General features: G+C 47.6%; 1 long non-coding RNA gene across 1 annotated transcript in view; it reads right to left on the minus strand.

Moving 5' to 3' along the window:
* LOC140599404 (uncharacterized) overlaps positions 1–14,625 on the minus strand; it is a 68,489-nt gene extending 53,864 nt beyond the window's left edge. The window contains exons 1-2 of the long non-coding RNA XR_012002286.1: positions 14,499–14,625; positions 1,670–1,831 (exon numbers count right to left, since the gene is read on the minus strand). This is a non-coding gene — a long non-coding RNA (uncharacterized lncRNA). The remainder of the gene's footprint in view (positions 1–1,669; positions 1,832–14,498) is intronic.
* Between the last annotated feature and the right edge of the window lie 1,840 nt (positions 14,626–16,465).

Consider the following 16,465-nt stretch of genomic DNA (forward strand, 5'->3'; position numbering starts at 1 on the left):
ATGCACTTCCTAGGAAAGGACAATCCTCCCCCTTCCACACTATGCATCAACAATCACTGGATCTTAAAAGTGCTGAGGACCCACGTGGGGAGAAGAACACCACTCCTCCTACCACCACCAAGAAGCCACTAGGTGAGATGTCCCAGTACCGTGCAGTAGCCCATGGGTTTGGGGCCCTGGGCTGGGGAGACTGTACATTCCCCAAGCTCTCCCTCTGAGAAGAGCACTCACTGGGCTTGCCAGCCAGAGCATGGGGACACAGCGGGTTGACCTGTTCCATTTTTTGTTCTCTTGTTCCTCTGGAATCCACTGATGTCTGACTCCTACTTCTTTCCTAAAATGAGTCCCACACAGATCATTAATGACCTTCAAATGGACAAATGCAAAGACATCCCTTTCAGCACTCAGTCCATGGGACCTGGGCTTGGCGTGAGACCACATGTACACGTTAATACATATCATAAGCTATTGATATCCCCTCCACCCAATAGCACAAGCCAACGGTTCAGTTATCCTTGATTCCTTGCTCTGCCTTACCTTTCCTGTCCAAGCTCTGGTCCCGTCTGTCCTTTACTCCAACCAAGCACCTCTTAACATTCTGGGCCCCTCTGGAAACTCTGTAGCCCTAACTCACACTCTCCTCACTCCATGGACACAGTATTGACTTTGCTCCCCTCACTTCTGTCCCCTCCAGTCCTTGTCCACTTGGCTGGTGGGTAACAGTGTAAACCAGAAGCCAACAGACAATGCTCAGACTAAGGTAGGCCAAGTCCATCCATCACTGGAATCTGCATTCTAACACTCACTGCCCACCCAGGTGGTTCTCATGCAGGTTCTTTTTCTTTTTTCCTAAAGATTTTATTTATTTATTCATGAGAGACACAGGGAGAGAGGTAGAGACATAGGCAGAGGGAGAAGCAGGCTCCCCATGGGGAGCCTGATTCAGGACTCAATCCCAGGACCCCAGGATCATGACCTGAGCCAAAGGCAGATGCTCAACCACCCAGGTGCCCCCTCATGTAGGTTCTAATTGTAGGTCCAAATCCACGCTTTGTGAAATTCTACTCCACCCATAGGGACAACCAGAAGGTGCTGAAACACTCTAGGCCATCTTCATACCTTTGCTCTCACAGACATGCCTGTCCGGGAATGCCTTGGCAAGCGTCTTTCTCTTTCAAGGCCACAGCTTTCCAGACCCCCACCCCTGTCTCCTACAGTCAGTGTCACCCCCTCCTCCACCTTGCTCCATAAACCACCTACCCTCTGTAACCCAGAGGATGTGCTTATGTGTTTGTCGCAGTTGCCATGTGCAGCTCTTCATGTGAGACATGACTTCCCTGTGCCCTGGCCCTTGAAGGGGAGGCATTCAATCAATATTCAATGAATCGATGAGTGGCAGATGGACTTGTTCCAAATTACCACATGACATGGGGCAAAGTCAGGACTAGAGTCTGAACACTGTCCCCCAAGCCCACCCCACCCCCAGCTCCAGTGACCTCTGTGCCCTTCCACGGACTGCTGGAGCAGACCGGTTCAGAGCAAGGGCCGGCCTGGGTGTGAATCCGGCTCCGTGCCTCGCTAGCTCTGTGACCTTGAGCAACTCATGTCAGCTCACCGAGCCTCATTACCTCATCTCTAAAATGAGAAAGATGATACTAATAGCACTGACCTCATAGAGTTGCTCTGAGGCTTCGGTGAATAATCCACAGAAAGCTCTTTGGCTCGTGGGAAGCATTCTGCGCAGGCTCACTGTGGCTCTTCTTCCATCATCTTCCTTTGTCCACACCAGGCACTGGCCCAAGGGGAGCCCAACAGGAAGCCTCGGCTTTCTCTAGGGAGGAAAGAGCAGGGGCTGTTCAGAGTCAGGTCTCGGGGTCAGTTGACCCCATTGCTCTTGTCACTGAAATCCCACAGGAAATCATCATTCAGGGGAAGCCCTGACAAAGTGACCCAGAACCCTGGGAGTGTACAGACCTTGGAGCAACTAAAGCCCGGGACCCCAGCCCCTGGGCCATTTGCCCAGGGCAGTGGTCTGCGACATCACACGTTTGTTGAGCTCCATCAGTAAGTACACACCAGGGCGGAGGCTGCCAACCCCAGGGAGAAGGTTTGATGGAGGTGCTTCAGAAGCCCCAGTTGCCCACAGTGTGGGCCAATCCACGCACATCCATGCAACGTGGGCCATCCTTGTGTGGCTTTCCATGCAGGGTGATCTCTGGGATGCAGAGACCAGATTACAGCCCCACCTGCAGCTGCTGACGTTGCCATGGAGCCCACAGGGCCATAGAATCAGAAAGACCTGAGCATGTTTGCTCAAGTATGCTCTTTGGCAACCATTCTTCAGTGGCACAAACCAGAAATCTAGGAGCTGACCTTGATGCTTCTCTCTATATAACCCCCAACCTCCATCATAGCACATTGTCATTTTTACCTCCTAAAGACCTCTGCCATCGACTACCCCCCATTCCCAATCTCACTTAGACCAATTTATTTTTCTTTTTTCCTTTGTGCATAATGCTTCCCAACATCCCAGTTTCCTTACTTACTATGTTTACTGTTGGTCTCCCCTCTTGCTAAAACTTCAGCTCTGTGAGGACAGGGTTCTTTGTCCATTTGGTACAGAGCAGGTGTTCAGAGATATTCATGGGCTGATTGCCCATGACCACCATGTCCTCTCTGAACCACCACACTAACCTCCTGTGTGGCCCATGGTCTCCCACTATGGTCCATTTCCAGTCCACTCCGCAGTGTGGTGTCTTCTCTAAATGCAAAGTGAGCTCATGTCTGCTCTATGTTGCTCACACCTCCACTCAAAGACTCAGATATATCTATGGTTTTCCCCAACTCTCAGGATAAAGTCCAGGTCCCCTGACATGGTCCCCTGGGTGTCTTGTTTCTGGCCTCTGTGCTCCCCAACATCTTTGCTGTCCCTGCTCTAGCCCCTCCTCCCTTTGGCTCTACCTGCTTACCATTAGGGTCTCATACATCAACAGGGACTTCCCCTCCACTTGTCATGGTCACATTTTAATACCTCTCCATGAGTTGTTTGGTAACATCTCTCTTCTTATCTATACTGTAAGCTCCAGGAGGGTAACACTGCTTTCACTGCTCACTATTCTACCCCAGTGTCCAGTGGTGTGCCAGGCACCTAGCAGGCACTCAATAAACATTTGCCAAATGAATTAATGAAGTAAGGAATCCAAGACCCAAAGAACAGACAGACGTGACTTGCTCACACTGAAACAGCTTGGAGATGACTGTATCCAGCTGGGATCACAGATGACAAGACTCTGCCCAGAAGTCATTGCACTTCTCTTCCAAGGGCAGTGACAAGGGCCCCCACAGCCAACAGGGAAGGTAGCTGGCTGGCACAACTGGACAAGAGGGTGGAACTCAGGCCTGCCTTAAACCCTTTCTGGAACATCTCCAGGCAGTCGAGACAGAAGGCCAATGTTTTGGAAAACATTCCACAGAAAATTTTCCTCATGGAGATTATAATTCACATTTGCAAATGGAAAACTCTAACAAAAATCTACAGGTCAAAAAGAAATGGTTTACAATTAGCAGAGGATTTTCTTTGTACAAAGGAAAACATTTCTGCACACAACCAGCCAACAGGTCCTGGAAGCAGGTCCTCTAAGAAGGTCAGCTCCAAACACAAGCAAGTGGATGCTCATTGTTTCTAAGAAGACTTATGAAAGCCCTACTCAGTTTTGGGCTCCGGGGCCACAGCAGAGGGAAAACAAGCAAGGTTCCCAACCTCCAGAAGCTTACATTCTAAGAGGGAAAATGTCAAACACAAAACCAATGAGATGATGGAAAAAACCAACTGGCCATGGATAGAAATCACAGGAAGCAATGAAGAAGGATGAGAGGCCAAAGCTGAGTGTTGGGTGGAGCTCTGAGCAGGTGACCACACAGCTGACAGCCTGAGGTACTGGGCCATTTTGATGGGAAGGCCAGGCCCAGACACTCCACACTCCTAGAAATCCTATCCTTTTACTGTGAATCAGCTGCAGACAAATTCTGGTCCCTTCGGATGTTTTTCTACATGTCTGCCTGCCACCACCTGAGTGAGAAACCGCAGGTCTCTCCGGTTTATGACTTAGGGGCAGTGAGGTGGGGACTCTGTGTTGTCACATTTCAGACACATCATTCCTGAATGAGAAACCACATACAGAAAGGAACGTGCCTCTTCCTAGGCATCATCTTGAAAACCAAGCAAGCTTGAGGTATAATATCCTACGGAATGTGCTAAAATGTTTCTGGCGAGCAAAGGAATTGCTTAAATGGAAAATAATTGTTGAGGAGCCATTACGACTAATTCAAGATGTGTCGAATGACATTGAGGTGTTCTATTTAATGTGCTGCCATTACTACCACCTTTTAGAGAATATAAAAATAAGCGATCATTTGATGACCTGAATGCCCATACCTATTTTCCTAATAATATCTTATGACCATCCACCTGGAATTCTCCAACCTTGGGAGTCGTCAAGAACACAGCCCTCACTGCTAAGAAGGGGAATGCCGGCAGCATCCTGGTCCTAGATCGGCCTGAGGCTACTGGAATGTTAGGGAACTTTCCTGGGGGTTTGGCAGAGCCAGCTGTACAAACGGACGGACGTGAGGCCCATCACATGCTCGCCTAGCATGCAAGCCTTCTGTTTCGTGTGAGGTACTAGGGAGGGAAATTGGCTGCTGAGCCTGGGATCCCAGCCCCATAGCCTGCCCTGGTTGACCCTCACAGTGGAGTGCAAATGTTCTCGGGCATTGAAAGGGCTCCTGGGTGCTGCAGGGAACTAGCAGCGGAAAACTAAGGCTAGCCTGACCCCTTGTGGTGCGTGGCTCGAAAAGTCCACTCTCGGCTGTCCAGAGAGGGCAGGCAAGACTGGGTTCTGTGTGAATGTGGGCCTGCAGTGGATTCCATAGCGGGCCCCAGAAAGATGTGTTCTCCCAATGTGATCCTATGTCGATAAACGATCTTTGCAGGTGAATTAAATTACGGATTTCAAAAATGAAATCAGGGCGCCTGGGTGGCTCAGTTGGTTAAGCGTCTGACTCTTGATCTCAGCTCAGGTCTTGATCTCAGGGTGGTGAGTTTGCGCACCGGTTGGGCTCCACCCTGGGCATGAAGCCTACTTAAAAAAAAAAAGAAAGAAGAAAAGAGAAAAGAAGAGAAAAGAAGAAAAGAAATCATCTTGGTTGACTCGAGTGCCCTTGTAACAGAACATACAGACACACAGAGAAGGCCAGGTAAAGATGGGGGAAGGGACACCTGGGTGGCCCAGTGGTTGTGTCTGCCTTTGGCTCAGGTCATGATCCCGGGGTCCTGGGATTGAGTCCCACATCGGGCTCCCTGCAGGGACCCTGCTTCTCCCTCTGCCTATGTCTCTGCCTCTACCTCTGTGTCTCTCGTGAATAAATAAATAAAATCTTAAAAAAAAAAAAAAAAAGATGGAGGAAGAAGTTGGAATCATACAGTTGTAAGCCAGCAAATGTCAAGGATTGCCAGCAGCCACCAGAAGCTAGAAAAGAGGTATGAACGGATTGTTCCCTGAGCCTCCAGAAAGAACCAGCCCTGCTGACAAATGTTGATTTTGGACTTCTGGCTTCCAGAACTGTGAGACATTGAATTTCTGTTGTTTGGAGGATCCTGGTTTGGGGTGATTTTTTAACAAATGTGTTCCTGGGAAATATATACAGTGCCTTGTAAATTCAAGACAGGGTTAAAGGACAGGAAATTTCATTTTTTAAAAAAGATTTTATTTATTTATTCATGAGAGACACACACACACACACACACACACACACACACACAGAGGCAGAGACACAGGCAGAGGGAGGAGCAGGCTCCACGCAGGGAGCCCAAAGCGGGACTCGACCCTGGGACCCCAGGATCATGCCCTGGTCCAAAGGCAGGCACTAAACCACTGAGCCACCCAGGCATCCCAAGGACAGGAAAATTCAAAGCCAGTGTTCTCCAAATGCTGGCCTGTAAAGGGGGTGCATTAGGACCCCTTAAGGCACTTATTAAAACAGATTCCTGATTCTGGATTAGATCTCAGGGAGAAAGGCTCCGAAATCTGCACATTGAACAAGCCGTCCTTTATCAGTGCTCCTACACAACTAGTTCTGGGAGCTGTGGCTCTGAACAACTCAGGAATAAGCTTTGTGGTCACTATTAGTGCTGGTCACTGAATATTTATAGCTCCTTACCTTGCAAGTACAGAATAAGGTTGCACTTCCTGCCCCCGTGCCCCATGGTCAGGTGGTATCAGGTGACTAGTTTGGACCAAATGATTTGTGAGTGAAAGTGGTACATCACTCCCAGTGCAAGGCCCTCCAGAGCGCTTTCCCTGCAATGTCTGGGATGGAGCAACCCCATCCAGCCTGGGTTCCTGAGTGATGGAGCAGAGCCCCTCATCCACCTGCAATGGCCATGTACCTTTGGAGTTTTAAAGCCATTGAAATGTCATGTTGTTTACTACTGCAGCATAACTCAGCCTATCCTAACTGGTTTAAATATGAAATGTTTTATTTCGACTTCAAGTCGAGCTCCCTAAGGCAAAACTTGGATATCTTTTTTTTTTTAAGATTTTATTTATTTATTCATGAGAGACACAGAGAGAGAGAGAGTGAGAGGCAGAGACATAGGCAGAGGGAGAAGCAGGCTCCTCACAAGGAGCCCAATGTGGGACTCGATCCCAGGACCCCAGGATCACGACCTCAACCAAAGGCAGATGCTCAACCATTGAGCCATCCAGGCACCCCTACAGATACATCTTTATTGAGCTTTGCAAACAATTTGCTTAACATGCCTCAGGCTCATCAGAGGGGACACCTCTATTCTGGGGATCACTGAACGGAACAGAACTCAGTATTAACTCCCAAACAAATTCTACAACTTGTTTTTCTTGCTATTTTCTTAATTCATTAAACTATTCATTTTCTAGCTAGGGGCAAACCTGACTAGGCATGTGAATCACCTCAGGATCTTGTTAAAATACACACTACATAAGTTCTGTGGTCTATGACGAGCTACCTTCTGTATTTCTAACAAACTCTCAAGTGATGCCAGTTCTGCTCATCCGTGGACCACACTCCAAGTAGCAAGGTTTCAGGGAATGCTTTTTGTACAAAATTAATTACTGAACTAACAGTTAAATTAATTTCATAACATCCATAATTATAATAGTGCATCTCTGTAAAGCTATCTATAGTTTCACGCATGTCCAGTTTCAGTCTCATCATGGTCTTTTTCTATGAGGGAGACCAAGCAGATATTCTCACATGGAGGGAGATGAAGAAAGACTTTCTCAGCGTCATATATAGCTGGGAAATGCCAAAGGTCAGACTAGGGCGCAAACCATGTTTATTCTCTAGCAATGCAGAAGTAGCAGTCCTTAAGATTTCACCCGTGTTTGGAATATCCAGCAAGATTCTAAACATAGCATGCGTGTGCACATCTGTGGCTGGAAACCACTTCAAATTCAAATTCTTTGGTCACTTCAAAGGAGCCTCTCTCGGTTACACTGTGCAGCAGCCTTGGGGTGTCCTCTTTCACGGGGAAAGCACTGCCCTCTGGTGGACTTCCAGAACATTAACGTTAGGACATTAACGGGTTCCATCCTTGCAACTTGGGCTACGTGGCTCCAGTTCTTTGAAGCAGCACAAGTGCTAGACTCTGTGTAAGAGATCCAGACACGGCATAAGCCATGGTCCTTACCTTGTTGGGGCTCTTGAGGCAGGGGCAGCGATGGAACATTTTACATGAAACAATTTGCTTATCGTGCAAATTTTGTGATCAGAATATATGTGGACACTGTAACCTTTATTAGTTGGGTGGCTTTGAGCCAGGCACTTGACCTCTCCAATCCTCAGTCTCCTCATCTATGAAAAGAGAACACAAATAGGATTGCCTAGCCAGGTCATTGGGGTGAAGATGAGAGATTTGTCTTAGAAACCAGCAGGACCTGGGGTGCCTGCGTGGATCAGCGGGTTAAGCTCAGTGGGCTCAGGTGGTGATCCCAGGGTCCTGGGATCAAGTCCCAAGTTGGGCTCTCTGCTCAGCATGGAGTCTGTTTTTCCCTCTCCTGCCCCTTCTCCCTGCTTGTGCTTTCTTTCTCTCTTTCTCTCTAATAAATAAATAAAATCTTCCTTTAAAAACCCAGCAGGACTTGAGAATGAAGATGTATGGAATGCAGGAGAAAGCCATAACTGCACAGCACCACCAACACATTAGAATGGCCCAGTTCACAGGGGTATTGGGGCCTTTTTGGGTGTGGAGGGGAGATGACATTTACCTGTGCATCTGAAAAGACACTGGAATTCTATGTGGCGATATCCAAGACAGTGGGAAGGCGATGTGGGGTGAGGATGCAGATTTGAAAAGGCAGGAGAATGCAAGGGCAGGTGCACAGGCCTGGAGCCCTGGTGCCTGGCCTTAACCCTCAACTCCATGGCTTCCTAACCACGACCTGAGCAAGTGATCTAACCTCTCAATGCCTCAGATCGCACCTGGGAAAGTGAAAATAACCCTGCTTAGTGTGAAATAGTGAAAATAAAATGAGTTAGAGCAGGCACATGGGTTATAACATCTACCAAGTGCTTTCTGTTGGCCAGAATATTACCTCCATCAGGGCAGGAGAATTTTGATTGTTTCTCTTTCTCCTGGTGCATGGGGGGCATTCAAGAAATAGTCATTGAACAAACGAGTGAATGAATGAATGAATAATGAATGAATGAATGGAGGACTTGTCACAGGACTGATGGATGGAGAGGCTTTCCGGGGGAGAGCCTACAGGGAGAGCCAGAAGACTAAGCCTCTGATGTTACCAGATTTAGGGCCCGAGGGCCATCCTCTAACCATGCTCTTTCTAGAAGCATGAAATGGAGGTTTTCCCCTGGAAAGGGCTGGGGAAGTGTCGATGAGACAGTGTCTGGAGGGAGACATTTTTGGGCTTTGCAGTGGGTGGAAAGAGTGCTACTGGCATCTAGTGGGGAGAAGCCAGGGATGCCGCTCATCATCCTACAATGCACAGGACAGTCCTCACAATGAAGAATCATCTATCCTCAAACGTCAACAGTCCGAGGCTGAGAAACCCCAGACTAGACATAGGTGTCCAAAGGATCCTAATCCCCATTGTGTTTCTCACTAGCTCTGTGGCCTCAGCAGTCAAATCCTTGCTCCGAATTTCCTTCTCTATCTGTAAAATGGGAACATTAATACAGTGAGTGTTGTTGGGAGGCAGGGAATAGTGGGTTCCCAGTATCTTCCGTGTGGCAGGCTCCCGTTAAATCCTGTTAGGACTCTCGTGAAGGAGGTCATTACACAGATGAAGCCTCATCTCCTGGGCAAATTACTGAGGCTGAATCCTGCTCACAGAGCTTGATACATGTCACTTTGAAGAGGTCAAACTCATTCACTTTTAGCCACCACCATCCCACACAGCTGCAATCATGCTTATATTGGTCTGGCCCTCCTTTCAGCTTGATCGAGGAGGTGGAAGGTGGTACAGGGCTGGGAATGACTCTGGCCTGGCCACCAGAGCAAACACGGGAGGAGGCTCCTCTGCTTATAGTCAGCTCATGATAGCTCATAACCCCGACCCAAGCAAATGTTAGCTGGCCTGAGTCCCCCACTTCAATGGCCTGGCCACCGGAGCATGCCTTGAATATTACAGATGCCACTAAAAGCTCCTTTTTAAAAAGCTGCCTCCACAGCAAAGAAGAAAAGGCAGCTAAGGTAAAGGTTACTTCCACGTTAGTGTTAATGAGTGTGCAGATGCATGGCCTGGTGCGCATGTGACACACACTGAGCGCCCTACTTGCTGAACACACCCACCCAACCCTCCCTAGCACCTGGGGGCTGGACCTTGGCTGGCCCTTCTCTGGCCTGCTCCAGCTGTGGCTTACAGATGACTCTGACCTGACCAATCGCCTTTATTTCATGAGGATGGAGACTCAAACACCAGTTCTTCCCTCTGCCCTGAATGTCTCCTGGAGAATGGACAGGGAAAGGGGCAGTTGGGCAGGAAACAGAAAAAGAGAAGTTGCAGGGGAGAAATAAGGAAGAGATGAGACATAAGATTCCTGAGCCCCTCAACTGGTAACATAGCTAAGTTCTCTGAGCACTTACTTGATATCAGATACTGTGCTACCTTCGTGTTCGATATTCAAACCTTCAACACAACTTCGAGTTTAAGGATGTCCATTTTACAGAAGTCAAGTGTGCTCCAAGAATTATGTTCCTTCAGCTCAGATCCTTCTCAGTCTGATCGATAACTATGACTCTGTAGGAGAATGTGAAGTGGCCTTACAGGAGATCCTCCCCTCCCAGCACTTGTGTGAGTGCGGAGGGGGAAGGAGGACTTTCTTTTCCCGTTCAGGTCACCAATTAGTCGCAACAGCTAGGGAAGAGGGGAGCACCACTGGTATTTAGCTGGGGAAGGCAAAGATGCTAAAATTCCTCTGTTGTAAAGAATAACACTCTGGTCGACAAACACTGCAGCGTCTAGCCCTCAGCTCCCCCCAGTCAGTACTGTTGACCATCTCACCTGCATCACCAGGTTATAATGAGGGTCGAATGACATACCACCTGGAAGGCACCAGCTCCCCAGTGCAGCAGACAGTGTCAGAGCCCCAGCTGTGGCCTCGAGGTCTGTACCATCTCTGAGCAGTCTGGCCTCATCTCCACCTAAAGGCATCTGCATCTCTTTTTTCCAAGAGCTTCCATGGCTGTGAAGCCTTGCTGTGCCCTCCCATGACAAGGCAAGCTTGAGGCATGTCACGCCCTCACCCAAGATTGGTGGGAGCTGGTGTTTACGAGGCTCATGTGCCACGCTGTTCCCAGAGCTCTCCAGGAGGACTAACCTCCAGTGTCCTATGGTGGTAACCAGCTCCCTTTTCTTCTCTATGTCTCTGCCCCTCTTCTCCTCATGTTCCCTGGGATCACCTCCCAATTAAGCTATTTGCTCCCATACTCTGTCTCTGGGTTGCTTCTGGGGAAACCCAATTTAAGACACACACTAAACAGGTTAAATGTTCATCTCCTTCCCCCGTGCCCTTGTTGGTTTCTGTTTTTTTCCACCTAAAGCTCCTATCATGAAAAGGTGTGTGTCTTCTTGCATGGGTCCTGCTAATTTTCATGACGGTATATGGGTGAATTATATTAGTTCCTCTCTCTGGCTCATTAGCAACATTATAAAAAATCGGGGGGGGGGTCCATTAAACCCCACACACTGAGAAGAATTCCTTTTTGGACAATGTGTGTACCACCATTTCCACCATAGGACTGGGAGCCCCACCGCCACCACCAAGTCAAGTCAAGTCAGTGAGAGATCCGTGCAGGCCCTTGTGGGGCAACAGTGAGAGATCCGTGCAGGTCCTGAGCAGCTGAGGGGCTGTGTTGGGGAGGAATCCTCTGCCCTCATATAAGCTGCAGAGTTGCACTGACCAAACAGGGTCCCACGAGCCAGACAGCAGTGCTAGTGGAAGGTGAGCAGCCCTGCCCTTGAGAAAGGAGCCAAAGCTCTGGCTAAAGAGCCAACCAAACAACGAGGCCGGCCAGAGCCCAGCAGTCTTCCATGAGCTCCAAGCAGGCGGCATGAACTGCATTAAGGAAGGGTGGGCTTTGAAGCTACCCCTGGGGACCTCTCAGCCTTCCTGGCCTGTGATGTATGATGGGCCACCGAGGGAGGTGGCTGAGGGACAAACCTGGCCATCTCACATTGATGTGTTTTGCTATGTACCCATCAGGCACTCTGGTCTGGCCCTGCACTCCCCCTCTGTGCCTCCAGGAGGAAGAACTTCAAATATTCATCTCCCACTCCGAACGGCAGAGGAGGCGTGTAATCATAACGGGCGCTCCAGAGCTCTGCAGACTACATGGGATAGGGCACGTCAAGAGCCGCGGAGTTCCCGAGGGGTAGCGTCCAATCCGTAAACCTCTAGGAGTACGAAACCGTGTTCGCAGCCTCGGAACCGGCGGAGTGGTGGCAGGAATGCTTTCCCGGGTCCTCCCCAGCAGCTGGCACAAAACGTGGCACAGTTGCATGCCTGATAAATACTGACATGAAAGAGCGAGTAAACCAAACCAGCCTGAAGATATCGTTGAAAGCGGCAATTTACTGCCCACTTCCCAGATCCTGGCTCCCGAGCTGAGCATGTCGTATAGAGCCTCTGATTTTATCTATTTAGATTGTTCCCTACTTCTGAGGTTTCTCCCACTATTTAGATTGTTCCCTACTTCTGAGGTTTCTCCCACACGGAGCACCTGCTGAAACACCCCAGCTCTCTTTCTTCCTCACTCCTTTAGGGACCGATTCATCTGATTGGTGAGTTGGGTGGAGACACTGAGCAGGTGCAGCAGAGCTTCTGCCCACACCTGCCTCCTTTTGGGAGTTCGCCCCTGTGCTTCCTGCCCCATGAGGGTTCTTGGGGTTGGGCAGGTCCAGGGCTGCAGGTAGCCAGGTAAGCGTGTTGTTCTAGGGCTCAGTATCAGGAAATCCTGTCAATACCAGCCATACATTATGATATGGCCTTTATCAATAGCAAAAATGATCTGCGTCAGGTATGGGTTCAGCCCTGGTGGGGAAGGGCAGTACTGTTTTTTTTACCCCCTATTTGATATTAACATAAACTCTGCACTGATCCCTTGATGTAGATATCACTCACATTATCCTTTTTTTTTTTTTTTCTTTTTTAAATGTAGAGATGCTAGGGGATTTGCCCAAGGTCACACAGGTGAGCTAGGATTCAGACTTGAGTGTTTTCAACTCCAAAGAATGGCTCTGCCCTATGCTGTATGCATCACTGGAAAGCTTCTGTCTCCACCACGCCTATAATGCATTTTCAATCTTAGGAGAAGAGAGCAAAGAAAACCCTCAGGAGCACCTGCCCAGGGGACCCTGGCCTGGGCCCGCCCCCTGTGCCTCCCAAGGATGGTCCTGGCAGTCATCACTTCAGGGGGCCTGTTCACCAGCCTTCGTTTCTTGCAGGAGCTCCTCCATCTCCATGTTTTCTTCTCTCCACTCTTCTTATCACTTGGCAAAAGTATCCCAATCCCTGCAGGAAATGAAACTCCAACATATCCCTCCTTGAGCTTGTTCAAGTTTCTTCTTACTGGCTCTCTTATTATTTCTGTTACATATTCTTGGATGCTCTCACGACAACTTGAGTTTCAGACCCCCTTCATTTTTCAAATGATGTGTTGATGCTGGCAGTGTTGCTGGATGTTGGTGCCACACATGGTCAGGAACAGAGCATGTCGTCACTTTCCTAAGCAATCTCTCCTTCAAGGTATTGGCAACACTCCTCACATGTTCCCATCCTGCTAGGTGTCTACAGAGGCAAGGAATTTAGAGTCTGGTAAGGATTCTGCCTTCTTCTCATTTTCCTCTCCTTCTTCTTCCTCCTTCACTTCTTTCTCGAATAACAACCTCGCTTTCTGCATCTGAAATATAGTGTCTGGTTGTAAACTCCAAGGATTTGGAACTGAAGAGGACCCTACTTTTCTAATATGATTGTTGAAGAATGAAGAAAAGGAGAGGTTAAGGGACTTGCCTTGCCTAAGGTCCCACAGCAAATGAGATGCTGAGCCAGACTAACGTATAATCTTTTGACTCTCAGTCCAGTGCTCATCCCAGAATGCTGTATGGTTAAACTGGGTTTATAGTCCTGACTTAAGGACCCCATAATTAAGTGAAGCAAACACATCCCATTCTCTACCCTGTAGAAAGCCACATTCTCCTGGATCTGTTCCATCTGGGTCAGACCCCATCTCCTCCCTCCGTGCCCCTTGCTCGCTTTTCTCACCATTGTGCAAAGTCAGGTCCTGACCCAGGGCCTTAACACTGGCACTCTCCTCAGACTGAATACCCTTTGCAGGTCTTTGCATAGCTCCCTGACTGTTTAGGTCTCTACCCAGATGTCCCCATCTTCCCTACACTGTTTCTTCTGTCCTTCTTCACCTTCTATGTCTCCCACCCTGCTTTATGTTTATGAGCACTGATTATTCTCTATTACATCATTTCTGCTTATTCTCTTATTTTTTTTGTCTGCCTCCTGCATAGACATGAACTCTGTGAAGGCAGGGACATTGCCTTGCCCGCCACTGTGCCTTGCTGTCCCCAGGGTCTGGCACTCAGTACATGGTCACTAATTGATGAATTTGTCTACTATGAATATATTATTGATTGGTAGTTGTTAGGACTGAGGTAGTTTCTAGCACTGGGCATAGGGCGGCAGGCTCTCTGGATGGCTGCCTGGAGGCCCAGAAAGATTAAACACCCTGGATCCAGCCATAGCAGGCTATCCTGCATGTCCCGGATTCACTCTTTAGAACGTAGTACATCTGACTCCTGAAGGACGAGGAGCCTCCACAAAACAGTGGAGCCACATCTCCTCCAACACCAGGTTGATGGATGAAAATGCAGGAAACTGGACAGACCAGTCCAGGCAGGATCAAGATGCTCACTCCAGCATTCTGTTCTTACCAGATAACAGATTCTCCCCATGATGGGATACCTCCTGCCTGGGGCTGCATCCCTCACTCAGGCCCCACACTCCATCTGACCACCTTAGGAATGCATATTGTTGGTAGGGGTCACTCCAGCTTCCATCTGCAAAGATAAAGAGGTAGTTGTTAAGATTAGAATGCATCCTGGTTAACCCAGAAGTCAGTAAAGAATGATCTGCCTTCTGATCATGGAATTTGGGGTATCAGTGATGCGATGGGGTGAGGGGGTATATTTTTAGGCCCAATGGTCCCCTTTCTGTGACCTCCACTGTCATAAACCACTGGGAGCCCCATAAGTCCTTCTCCTACCTCATGAGCCCCTCAGTTAAGTGAGGAGGGAGTCACCCCACCAAGACAGCCTCACATTTATCTTTCCTACACTCGCACTGAGATGCTCAGGTAGCAGCCCAGGCCCTCTCAGCCCAAGGCAGAAACAGCACTGTGAAGAGAGGAGCAGCCAGCCATGTACTAGGGTTGCACTGCCTTTATTCTATAGGGGGACCTGAGAACCCTAAAATGCCCTTGAGGCTGCCCAGTGCTTCCCATCCTTAAAGATGGCTTCAGTGTGCATGCTTTGTTATACATTACTTATTATTATTATTACTATTATTATTATTATTATCAGTGGCTAGCATTAATAATATTATGTGCTAAGCACTATTTGAAATATATTCCTTGTATAAATTAATTCTCACAATAGGACCCTATGAGGTAAGTACTGCAATTGCATCCATTTTCAGATGTGGGAACTGAGACACAATGTGATAACTTTACACAAGATTATGAAGCTAGTAGATGGTAGAAAAGGGATTTTTTGAAAGGGAATATAAGGGAAGGGAGAAGAAATGTGTGGGAAATATCAGGAAGGGAGACAGAACATAAAGACTCCTAACTCTGGGAAATGAACTAGGGGTGGTGGAAGGGGAGGTGGGCGGGGGGTGGGGGTGAATGGGTGACGGGCACTGAGGGGGACACTTGACGGGATGAGCACTGGGTGTTATTCTGTATGTTGTTAAATTGAACACCAATAAAAATTAATTTATTTTTTTTAAAAAAGGGATTTTTAACTAGGCCATTTGGTTACAGAGCCCTGTACTATAAGTTGTTGAAGCTATGAATTTTCCTCTTAATGTAGCTTTAGTTATAGGCTTGAGTTTGCCATTTGTACATTTTTTACTGTCTAAATATTCTAAAGCTTCCATTTGTACTTCACTGCTGAAGTGAGCCTTGTATAGAAAAGAGTGTTGAAATTTTCAAGTGGTTTGAGGTTTGTTCTTTTTGTCTGTTTGCTGGTTTGCTTTTATGAGTTAGAACTGATTATAAGTAAAATAACTCCCAGTTGACTTAAGTAAATTATAATTGGTTATAAGTATATAAGAGCTTTGTGTACTTTAAGGGCAAGAGTGAAGGTGGAAAGGATGCCAACATAGTGACTCGAAGAGGCACATGCACCCCAATGTTTATAGCAGCAATGTCTACAATAGCCAAAATATGGGAAGAATCCAGATGCCCATCAACATATGAATGGATAAAGCAGATGTATATATTTATATATCCACTATTCCACTATATATATATATATATATATATATATATATATATATATATGCATAGTTATGTGCCTCAGCTGGACACACAAAGATAACCACTACTGTTTACTTTTTTATTGTATTATTTGTTTCCCAGTTTACTACATTGTGAACATAAAGTGCACTCTGTTTTGTTTTTGCCTTTAGGAACTCCTAGAGATTTCCCCAATTATGGTTTCTTTCTCATTTGCTTTCATACAAAGAAAGATGTTGTAAAGTTTCCTGCCTCTATTGTTTCTGTCAATTTTTTACTATATTATAATGCATCGTGTTTGGCACATAAAGTTTCAAGTACATTGCATTCAGTTTAAAAATGACATTCTGTTCTCTGGGATGTTTAGTAAAATCATAGACT

This window comes from Vulpes vulpes, chromosome 6 (assembly GCF_048418805.1).
Source record: "Vulpes vulpes isolate BD-2025 chromosome 6, VulVul3, whole genome shotgun sequence".
NCBI classification, from domain to species: Eukaryota; Metazoa; Chordata; class Mammalia; order Carnivora; family Canidae; genus Vulpes; species Vulpes vulpes.